The sequence below is a fragment of the Gadus morhua genome, chromosome 16 (genome assembly GCF_902167405.1).
Source record: "Gadus morhua chromosome 16, gadMor3.0, whole genome shotgun sequence".
NCBI classification, from domain to species: domain Eukaryota; kingdom Metazoa; phylum Chordata; class Actinopteri; order Gadiformes; family Gadidae; genus Gadus; species Gadus morhua.
Window position 1 is genome coordinate 8,494,848 of NC_044063.1, and position 12,500 is coordinate 8,507,347.

Below are 12,500 nucleotides of genomic sequence, written 5' to 3' on the forward strand. Positions count from 1 at the left end.
GAGGCATGACAGCCTATTGGCACAAAGCAGCAATGGCCTTGATGAGGGCATTGTTGTGAGAAGGAAGAAATGCTATTCATTCTCTTCCAGCAGACAAATAAAAAGAGAGGTCTATATCTGTGTCTCGTATCTGCTATCCTAGCTGGCAGCATTCCCTTGCTGTGGAGTGGTGAAGTGGTTACTGTGAGGCAGGAGGATAAATGACTGCGGAAAGATATTAATCTTTGACCTTATAGTTTTACGCATGATTATGTTTGACAACTCAGCAACTTAGGGTCAAAGAAGTCTTGTCAGAACCAATGATCCGCTCTGAATAAAACAGATACTCTTGTACTATTCATGGGTTTCCAAATAATGGCCGCGAAGGGTATACATCGAAAAGGTAGAAGAAAAAAAGAAGAAATTGGTATATGGATAGATATAGAAACACATTTTTCATAATCTAGCACAAACTGCTTCGAACAAGGTCAAAAGTAAGGAACATTTGCTTAGCAAAATCGAATTGTGCTCAAAACCAATGATATTAGTAATTGCGAAGATTGGAGAATTATGTTGCCCATGGACTCCAGCCGGTGATGCAATGAAACTTGACAGAATATAATCAAGTGGCAGAATAGCCAAGGTAGCTATGAATACAAAAATAGATGATGAGAGATTTCTCTGCATCAGTGTTAATAATGGTCATGATCAATTTAATGTTTCAAGAGACATTATCCTCTCCTCCTCTCTTCTCCTCTCCCCATGTTGTCCCCTCCCTCACCCTCTTCCTCTCCATCCCTCTTGTCTCCTCTCTTGTCTCCTCTCCTTTCTCCGCTCTAGTCTTCTCTCCTCCCTTCCTCCCCTCTCTTTCTTTCCGACCAATCTCATCTCCTCTTTTCCCCTCTTCTCCCCTCCTCTAGTCTTCTCTCTTCCTCTCCTCTACTCCTGTCTTCCCATCTCATATCCTCCCCTCTCGTGTCTCCTTCCTGCCCCCCCCTCCTCTCCTCTCTTCCTCTCCTCTGCTCTCCTCTGGCTCTCAGCCCCTGTAATCCCCTCCTCTCCTCCCCTGCCTCCTATACCTCGGGGACATCACTGAGGCTAACAGAATAAGACAGTTGCATCCGTCTCAGTTCCCGCTCAAAGCCAAACCTCTAACCTTCCCATAGTTCCATTAAAGCCCCCACTCATCTTTGATCGACACGTATTCCTCATTAAATGATGTATTTAGTTATATTAATGAATACAGTTTGCCACAAACAAATACAAACACACAAAATAAAAAGAAAAACACACACACACACCTCCATTCAAGCACTGATCGTCTCACACAGACACACACACACACACACACACACACACACACACACACACACACACACACACACACACACACACACACACACACACACACATATGTGCGCACAAAGTAAGCATGTTTCAAGCAAATGAGGTCAGCTGACACAGTGATGGGGAGTGGGTGTTGTCCAGGGAACACAGCAACACAGAAAAGAGGTCCAGGAAAAGGATGTAAAAAACAAATGAGGTAAATAATAGAAAGGATTGAGTGGAACTTGGGAGAAAAATGTGAGGGAATCGTGGTGAGGAGAAAGGAGAGGGGAGAGAACGAGAGAAAAAGCTCAGCCTGCATTTTCACCGCAGGAACTTGAGATACGCTCAAAGAACCGTCTCGGTGCCGGCAAGATGTGTGCCACCGAGGAGAGACTTGAGACGGCGTGACAGGCTGCGTGGGCGGCTCCACAGCTCTGGATCCTAATGCCGCAATGGAGTCCCTCGCAAAAGTTGGATCCATTCAAACTTTATCTGCAGCATTGACAAATCATGCACCATCGCAGTGATGACAGACCAATTTGTATTTTCTCTCTTGTAGGTTCTACACAAGCGAGAGATGTCTGCTTGCCTAAAAGCAGAGGCGTAGCCAGGGCATTATTACTGTGGTGGCCAGCTCGGGCCAGTCTTATATTTGGGGTGGCACTAGATTGTCAAGGGGGGGGGGGGGGGGGGAAGCCCCCATGTGGCTACGCCCCTGCATACAAGGAATCAGATGCAGGAAAGCCCTCACATGCACTAATGGACATTATAGGGTATATGTATGAAAGGTCTATACATTCATGACATTTCTAACAACTCTACAGATGCATGACAGGCCTCAGCATGTTCTGGAGGGTTGTATGTACAACTTCAGCCCAGGCTCTACAGATGAAAATTAGCACGTAGCTATCTCTGGTGCAATATATGCATTATCTGTCTATCTATCTAGAACTAGATCTATCCATCTATCTATATATAAATACATACACTGTCCTGTTTAAATAAGCGTATACATAAATTAAGCATCTTTTCCAAAACTCTGAGCCATTAAGGTCTTCAGCCAATTTGAATTCCCTAATTGTGTGAAAACTACCCGGTAAGTATTTTATTGATTGCCCCAATGGGGAATTTAAGAACTAGCCTTTTAGTAAAGTAACAACCAGCACATGCTGTTGTGGGAAAATGTATCAAAGTAGAATTATAAAGTGAAGTAGCTCAATATTTTTTGTATGTACACAAGGGCTGAGACAAATGGTTGATTAATCAAGGGAAATTTTTTTGATTATCGATTAATCGTTAAAATAATTGATCAAGTCGAAACAACCAACATTTACTGCTTAATGTTGCAGTTCAATTCAAATATATGGTGAATGGCTCATTATAAAAGGAATGGTGTAGTTTTTTTTGGCTCCCTGTCAGACAAAGCAAGCACATCAGTTTGGACACTGTTCATTTGGGATTACATTTGATAGACTTGATTAATCGAAAAAAAAAATTGCTTTATTAACTGGCTTTGAAAAAGTAGTCACAGCCCTAATTTACACATCAGCCGGAGGTAAGTGGTGATCGCAGTAGCAATAGCTGCAGTAGGAGCAGCATCAGTGCTAGTGACAGTAATAAAAGCCCCTGAGTGATACTTCAGGATACCACCATTAGTGGAGGGTCAGGGGGTCTTTAGGAGGGGCACGAGGGGAGGCTGGGGGTCAACCTGAGAGCCGGAGCTCTGGAGCTTTTAAAAATTTGGTAATGTGATAACAGGACTCTGTGGTCACGTGACCACATCCCTGTCAGGGCATGTGATCAGAGCCTGACAGCGTGATATGAATATCCGCAGGGTTGTCAGAAGCCAAAACGCACACACATAAACACACCACACATACATTGATGATAACATACACATGCATGGACACATTTATGTGACACACAAAAATACACACTTACAAAACACGGATACACATGTGTCCACATACAATAACGCACGCACACTCACATACACACACTGATGCTAACATGGATGCACATTTATAAGTAAACACACAAATTCACAGACACAAAACACGCACATGTCGACAAAATACACACACACACACACACACACACACACACACACACACAGACACACACACACACACACACACACACACACACACACACACACACACACACACACACACACACACACACACACACACACACACACACACACACACACACACACACGCTGAGCATTCATCAATGCTCGGTTGGGTTAGGCTGTAGGACATACGTTTCCATCCAACTAGCTGCTCTACCCACAATTCATTGCCAGGGCCCTTCAGCAATCAACATGGCTGTCATGGTTGGTTAATGCCTTTGTCTGTACTGTATACGCCGTGTGTGATGCACAGCCTGCATGCGGCATGTGTGGGCGGTAGAGGAAACATACTGATATAATTGTTCTGAGTCCCAAATTAAAGCGGTTCAGCAGCAGGGGTGGAAAAAAATAAATTCTCATTTCATGGCGGAGCTAAAAATACAGAATTAAACCCTGACTCATCATTTACCCAATCCGTCAAACAAAAGATCTGTAACTTAAGGAGTGTATGGTGTGCAGGATGTGTCTAACCAGGTCGTGGTCAAATTTCTTCATTAAATTAAACAATGTTAAAGATGGAGGGTAGAAAGAGATTCCTCAATGAATTCTACATGTATATTGAATCAGCAACTCATTACAGTTAATCAGCTCCAAATGATCAAATGGCTTATAATTGTGTTTCTTTGTCCAATAAGCTTGAACAAATGTTAATCTTCGCCGATGTACAGACCTGCATACATTTGCATAAGTCTTCTACGTTGAGCTGCATTTCCTGCACCTTAATGCTAACTATGATCAGCGTTCACAGTGTGTTCATCTTAAATTGCACACCCACACACACACACACACACACACACACACACACACACACACACACACACTGGCTTCGCTAATCAGTGGAGACACACACACACCCCACATGTATGCCTATTTCATCATGCTCCAAGTAGATGCAGTGACTACCAGGCATGTCACCAGATTAGTGCCGCGGGTCCTTCTGGGACGGGGTTGTGTGCTAAGGTATGCACGTGCTTGGGCACCATCAGCCAGGCAGGTCCCAGTCGAGTGAGGCGGGTGCGGGATGGGACGTGAGAGTGATTAAACCGGTGTTAATCTATTTCCCAGGCTCCACAGCACATTACCGTGTGCCTCTCCCTCCCCACCCCTGAGGCCGTTTGGTCAGGCTGCCTCCGGCTCTGGGCTCCTCAACAACGTATTGATTGCTGACTTTATTGAAAAGGCGTGGGCTAAGAGGAATATGTCTCTTTATATTTAATGTGTTTATTCGTGGCTGGATGAAATGTATCGTATAGTGTTTTTTGATTAAACTTCATTCATCATTCATATTGTTTACTTGTCTATTTCATTCATATTGTTTACTTGGTTGTCTATTCTCCTCCCCTTGCCCACTGATGAGACATACGGGTGAAAGCATTTCATTTAAGATACATTTGTGAGGGTTGTCCTGAACAGATGGATGTATTGTTCTGTTTAATTGATCTGTAATTACCACATGCAAATGCTCTGTCTATATCTGTCTATCCATCATCAGTTTCTTTTTTTCATCCATCCAATCATTTATTAATTACAATATTAAATTGTTCATCCATCCGTCCACTCATCCATCCTCAATTCATGTATTAATAAATAATCCATCCATACATCTATTCACTCATCCATTTGTTCAGCCATCCAATTGACATGCAAGCTACAGTGTATAACATCAGAAGGATGTACAGAGCAAGTGAAACAGAGAGATAGACTTACCACCACCAGGCTCTGCTGCTGTTGCTTCAGCTCTGCCTCCACATTCAAGGCCGGCTCCCCGCCACACTGTGGAGCGAAGAGAGGGAGAGAGAGGGAGACAGGGAGAGAGGGAGAGAGGGGGGGAGAGAGAGGGAGAGAGAGAGAGAGAGAGAGAGAGAGAGAGAGAGAGAGAGAGAGAGAGAGAGAGAGAGAGAGAGAGAGAGAGAGAGAGAGGGAGAGAGAGGGAGTGGGAGAGGGAGAGGGAGAGAGAGAGGGAGAGGGAGAGAGCGAAAGAGAGGGAGAGGGAGAGAGGGAGAGAGGGAGAGAGGGAGAGAAAGAGAGAGAGAGAGAGGTTATAGGTCTGTGTCTATAGAGGAACTATAATTGGATAAAATCAGCCACAAAACAACCGAGGACTCCTATGTATGCTGGTGCACACACACAAAGTCACAGACACCGAGGGTTACAGAGGAACCATCCACACGGAGCCGACTCTTTGATAAAACCGCATAAGTCTTGTACGTTTCGGCCGACCGTCCAGACGGAGCCGGCGAATCCGGTGCCCGAAACCGCACATTTCTGAAAACACCCTCGGAGGTGGTTGCAAATCTATCCGGACCTCTGCGGTTTCGTGTTAGGATTCGTGTGGACGCCTGAAACGCAAACGATGACGTCATTAACCCCCCACCAGCTGGGGGACGTCAGAATTTAGTTTAATTTTTTATTAATTAATTTATTTGTATTCCTTTTGTAGCTTTAAATAAAGCCCCTTGATGAATTTAATTACTAACTGTACATTAAAAAGTATTTCTGCTCAATTTAAAAGGTTGAATCTCCTCGTGACTGAATGTTTGTGTACAGCGCGTAGGCTGTATGCGCGCAGGATTGATGCGCTCCACTTTTTTCTGTGGAGAACCAGCGCCTTGAATATTTACTACAGCGTTTCTACAGCTCGATGCGGTTTCGCAATGATTCCGTCTTTTACGGGGATATTCCTGATCCGCATAAGACGAAACCGGATTGTCCGCGTGGAAGGGGCCTAAAAAAGACCCCCCCCCCCCCACATACACACACACACACACACACACACCCCTCCCACACTCCCACACAGATATGAATAAGGAGCAGCTAGGGCCCGGTGAGACAGCGACGGGTGGTGTTCCAGTCCAGAGTCTTTCAACTGGGAGTATAAACACCACTACAACATCCTGTCCCCCAGAACATAGGTGTTATCATCAGTGCACAGAACCTCATATGACCGGCCGAATATGCTGACAGGGGACCGCCTTGTCCCTCAGAGATTAGGTTGTCAGAGTGCATTGACTGACAAGCAGATCAATACCGCGCATACATTAGCCCTGGTGTGAAAAGGCTTCAAAGAGGTAGAAAGAGAGAGAGAGAGCGTGAGAATGAGAGTGAGAGAAAGGAGTTAGTGTAGGAAGGAAACACGAGCAAAGACAGCAGAGCAGAAAAGGGCAAAGAGAGGGAGTGGAGGGGAGGGTGATATAGACGTATAGCTGGAGAAGGGGGAGGAGACGGAGAGAAGGAGGGAGGAGGAGACAGAGAGAAGGAGGGAGGAGGAGGAGGAGACAGAGAGAAGGAGGGAGGAGGAGGAGACAGAGAGAAGGAGGGAGGAGGAGACAGAGAGAAGGAGGGAGGAGGAGACAGAGAGAAGGAGGGAGGAAGAGGAGGAGACAGAGAGAAGGAGGGAGAGGGAGGAGGAGACAGAGAGAAGGAGGGAGGAGGAGGAGACAGAGAGAAGGAGGGATGGATAGAAGAGTGAGGTATCTCTGGGGTATGGAGTCAACAGAGGAGGAGTCAGGCACACACACACAAACCTACTGGGACTATGGAAGGGCGCATGTCTTGTCTTTAATCTCCTCCACCAACGGTTTTCCAAAGAAAATCATTGACAGAGAACAATTCAAGTTTCCTTGTCTTCCATAACCCTCATTCATTATGTACTTGTCACACGGATTGTCTTAGAAATTAGACACTTACATGCAAATGCGCGCGCACACACACACACACGCACGCACGCACGCACGCACGCACGCACGCACGCACGCACGCACACACACACACACACACACACACACACACACACACACACTGTGATGTTAAGTGTGAGGAATATGAAGGCAAATGTCTGGTCTCATTTCCTCTGCTCAACTCGACATAAAGGTTGACACCAAAGGTTAAAGTCAACAGTTTGAGCCTCTTTTACACTCTCTCTCTCTCTCTCTCTCTCTCTCTCTCTCTCTCTCTCTCTCTCTCTCTCTCTCTCTCTCTCTCATTCTCTGTCACACATTTATCATCATTAATGAATTTCACCCTATTATCTTCTCCTGTGGTATCGTAATCCCTGTCATCTTTGTTATTTACTAAATACTACACTCAAGTCTAGCCACAACACTATGTTATTGACTCTTTTTCTTTTTTCCACATGCTCTCTTTATCCATCCCCATTTCTGTAAATCTTAATCTTTACTTTCACAATAAACTGTTCTAACCTTTTACACAAACAAACACAAACACGCACACCCACACACACAAACACACACACACACACACACACACACACACACACACACACACACACACACACACACACACACACACACACACACACACACACACACACACACACACACACACACACACACACACAAACACACACCCTGTCTCCTCTAGTAACTGGGGCAGTTTTGCTTTTGTGGAGCGCAACCTTCCCAGTACTTCCCTGTTGTCCCACATTGGAGGTACACGGTGAAATACGTCCTCCCCATCTGGCACCAGAGCAGCTGGAGCCCGACCTCCCCCCCCCCCCCCCCCCGCTACCATAACCTCCCCAGGGTGGCTGGATTGAGGGCCCACCTTCAGGACTACTTCGTCCTAGTTTTTTGTGCTGGGTCGTCCTGGCAACTGCGGCTCATTTCCGGTCTTCAAGGTCAACCTGAAACAGCGGGGAGCGTGTGTAACTTCCTGGATACGGAGCGTTTCCAGGGAGCGCTGGGGCAGAGCGTAGGAGTGTGATTGGATGTTTTGTCGCTAACGGCTCAGAATAGAAGCGATAATTAGCGTTAATTAGCACATCAGCGCGAGGAGCCATGAGAGTGTGATTGTTTTGTGTCTTGCGAAATGAATAATAAATAAATTATAACCACCAGGCGTGTCCACCTATTGGCCCACCCATTGGAACGTACCAACCGGTTGTTTGATTCAACACACATCAGGGGGGACACTCCCACATGTGATGACATGGTCATCACCAGGGGTGATGGTCAACATCACACGTCAACAACATCAAATAGATGCCCTTTAAAAACGACTCTATTTCCATAAGGAAAACGTGGATGAATCTATGTCATGCTGCCCCCGGTCTAGCTCAACGGGCTATTCCACATCGGTAAGCAATCTCCAAGCCATTATGGTCTGTATAGCAGGAAGATTGATCTAACTATTTCGAGCTAATCTGTGACCCAATGGCCGCGTTGACCAATTCAACATGCGGAAATGATGTCTCAACAAAGTCCATTAGACTCGTTCCTTTAGTCCAGGCACTTACAAGTTAGAACTAAGAGAAATTCATCAAATCAGTCTCGAGCGCTCTCATTTATGCTCCTCTAATGGTTGGTCGCTGTGAACTCCGTGAGAAGGTCTTTCTCCATGTTAGGATCCTTTCTAGCGATGCTTCACACATTCACCCGCTGTGTAAATCAATAAAGAGGTCCAGGGGTGTATTGGTCTGCCGGTACGTCATTTTATCTCTATCAAAGTAAGAGTCCCAAGAAGCATGTCTATTGAGAAGATGGATACGTTTTGTGGAGATGAATTATCTAATTATATACCTTTCGGAGCCAGCTATGTGAACCATGAATCTTTTGGATCCATAGTAAATAAAAACGGTGGAAATTAAATGATGCATGGAAGACCTTGACAGATTTACAGGTGGAGTTGGGGGGGTGAAACATCTTGTCATGCAGTTAGTAGACCTGGGGAGACGAGACATGGCCATTTCAGGGCAATTCAAAATTGCATTGATTTACTTGGTACATCTGTGGCGCAGGAACAGCTTTCCGCCTAAGGAAACCAAATAGCAGGCCATCGACCTCATGGGTTGGTTTATTTATTTCACCGTAGATATGGCTGTGGGATTATAGATCGATGGCTGTTCTTGCCTTGAAAGTGCTTTGGGTGAACCAGCTATTCATTTTGCTTAATTGGTCTGAATGACACTGCGTGACCGGGATCTGATAAATGCCAGCAGCACACTGATCCTTGACATCACGGAAGTGCCAGGAAGGGGGGGAGGGGAGGGGAGGGGATGTGTCTAGGATCATGGACACATTTACTCATCTTCAAGGCTATAAATGGTTCACGATGGGCCTATAAATTGTTTAACTAAAGAGATGCATAAGGTTGACTAGGACCATACAATGCTCAACTAATGTGCTATACACAGTTCAACAACAACAAGAGAGACGTTCCAACTATAAGACTTTACCATGCTACCACAAGACTGAGTTTTGTAATTCAGAAAGAAAGAGTAATACAGAAAAACATACAATGAGTGTGTTTGTATGTGTGTGTGTGTGTGTGTGTGTGTGTGTGTGTGTGTGTGTGTGTGTGTGTGTGTGTGTGTGTGTGTGTGTGTGTATACGTGCGTGTGTACGCATGTATGTTTGTGTAGTTATATATAAATACCATGAATCTCTTTAGCACAGTCCATATTCCATTAGGGTCTAACAAGCTCTAATACTCCTAGCCCTGGGCTCATCGTTCACATCTGCACTACTGATGCAGATGTGTGTGAACCATGAGGGCAGCGCATTAGGCCTCGTTAGATCATCGTTCACGCACATCTGCAGCACTGATGCTCTGCATCTATCTGCATTCTGAGCAGCATGCTGTTGTCCTCTAGCCTGGAGACCTCTCCGATCAGGGGAGCTCTCATTCTGTTTGGCTACGCAGATCAGGCTGGAACCGAAGCTGCCCACATCGATTTCCTGAGATAGGGACCAGGGAATCAGTCGTGGTTGATGACGTACAATACAGGCCGCCACTGACAAGGCAGTAATGGGGTTTCAAAAAGCAATGAGCGATAGCTTTATAATTAGTAGAGTGGACACAGCGATAAGTGCGGTAACTAAAGAAATAGACTGAGTAACCAAGAACAAGAGTCTGCACTAGCGAAGTTTCACGGCGGAGAATACGCTTTCGCCGTTCTACTTTATCTCGTGTATCCACTGAGCGGCGTACGGTGATGGTCACATGTTTTGTTACGCCGATTGGCTGAAGGAGATGGTCTGTCAAGGCAAGTGCTCCCGCCCACGATGTGTGAGGTCCACATTGATCCATGCAGCGAAACAGAACGGGAGACCCCGTGAGGATCGGGATGGCCTCCATACGCAGGACTAACTCTGACGATTTACTGTACACTGCTTGGATGGGGAGACATCCTGAGGTCCTCCCTTGTCGGGAGTTAGTGTTTACGACCCGTGTTGCAGAAGAACTGGGCTGACGTCCTATGACCTCGCCTTTAGGTCTTTCTTTGTTAAGCCCAAAATACACGGCCGGCGAACGGCGCGTGTCAAAACAGCCGCTCCTATCGTTTTCTGTGTTTAGCCCCCACACCAGCAGCGGCTAAGTACGCGCCAGCCCTCGCCGCGCCGCCGCCCGTCGACCCTTCACGCCACTGTCCTATTGCCTGGTGCTTCCTGTTCACTCTGGAGCGCGACGCTTCCTATTGGTGCTAGCGGCGGCACTTCACGCGCGTCTTATGACGCGACGCAGCGCCGGGTATGTTTTACGCTTCAGGAGGCCTTGTTAATGACCCGGGTTACATAAGAACCGGGCTAACTTATTATGTACTCCTCTTTAGGTCTTTCTTCGTTAGGCCTTTTTAACGACCCGTGTTGCATAAGAAAATAGGCTGACGTCCTACGTACTCGTCTTCAGGTCTTTCTGGTGGAGTGTGAGCCATGCATAACTCCATATTGTGTTTACCATTATATTACAGAGTTACAGAGCAATATTTCTTCATCAGTTAAAAACCCCATGGCTTGATTCAATGACATCCCAAACATTTTTGGAGCCCCAACCGTGTTTTTTAATTATAGACAAGCATCTTATCAAAACATCTTTGCCTCTACTACCTCAGGACATCAAGAATTTCCACAACATCTGCAAATCTAGTGACTTTGGTTTACTAAAAATGTATAGAGAGCCTTTTAAATTGCTGTCTTGACAGGTCTCTTTAAAGTCTCAGTGGCATTTCAAGTTAAGCGATAGTAATCAACCAATAGCAGCTACTTATAACTCCTCTTTCAAGGAGTGAAAATCAAATGCAACATGACATTTAAAGTGACATTTAGGGTGATAATTAAATTCAGTTTCTACCCACAACAAGTTTACCTAACACTTGTTTTGTTGCTTTTGGTACTGTTATTATTGTTATTAAAATGTTTGATGCCTGCCTCATCCCAGAAGTGTTCAAATAGCAAATTAGGAGAGTGAATCCCCTGGACCCCACGCTTGTGTTCCAGGAGAAGTGTTCTGTGGGAGTGTGAGTCATTTTACCGTGTGGTGAATGTTGGAGCTGTAATGAACTGAGTCAGAACCGTGTGCATCCTGCAGAAGAGGAAATTACAAATCCAGCGACTCTGTGAACATCAGATAAAGAGATTTTTCTTTAAGGGGAGAATGTCTGAGACTGAACTTCGCACTGCTAGAAGCACAATATAAACACAGAGAGGGGAGGAGAGGAGAGGAGAGGAGAGAGGAGAGGAGAGGAGAGAAGAGGGGAGGAGAGGGGAGAGGAGAGGAGAGGAGAGGAGAGGAGAGGAGAGGAGAGGAGAGGAGAGGAGAGGGGAGGAAAGGAGAGGAGAGGAGAGGAGAGGAGAGGAGAGGAGAGGAGAGGAGAAGGGAGGGGAGGGGAGGAGAAGAGAGGAGAGGGGAGAGGAGAACAGAGGGGGGAGGAGAGGAGAAGAGAGGAGAGGGGAGAGGAGAACAGAGGGGGGAGGAGAGGAGAGGGGAGAGGATGATGGGGACAAGAAGTTAACAGCAATAAACAAAAAAGGAAACAAAGGAGAGTTCAATCCCATAATGGTGTAAAACACACAACAACAAAGTGATGACAAACCCCAGCTCTGTTAATGCTTCCAGATCAAAGTCTCCTCCATGTTTGGGCCTCTCCTGAGTCCGAAAACGGTGAGGTTAGGCAGTGCCGGAGCTCTACTGAGGTCTAACGCCTGCAGCCACAAAGAGCCCCTCCCTCTCACTCTCTCTCTCTCTCCCTCCCTCCCTCCCTCTCTCTCCCTTCCTCCCTCTCCCTCCCTCCCTCCCTCCCTCCCTCCCTCCCTCTCTCTCT

At 46.1% G+C, this 12,500-nt stretch overlaps 1 protein-coding gene across 2 annotated transcripts in view; it reads right to left on the reverse strand.

The window, feature by feature from the left end:
* slc8a2b (solute carrier family 8 member 2b) overlaps positions 1-12,500 on the reverse strand; it is a 110,484-nt gene that overhangs the window by 47,742 nt on the left and 50,242 nt on the right. For both annotated transcript variants that reach the window (XM_030380274.1, XM_030380273.1), the window contains exon 3: positions 5,150-5,215. The gene's annotated coding sequence lies outside the window, so the exon portion shown is untranslated. The remainder of the gene's footprint in view (positions 1-5,149; positions 5,216-12,500) is intronic.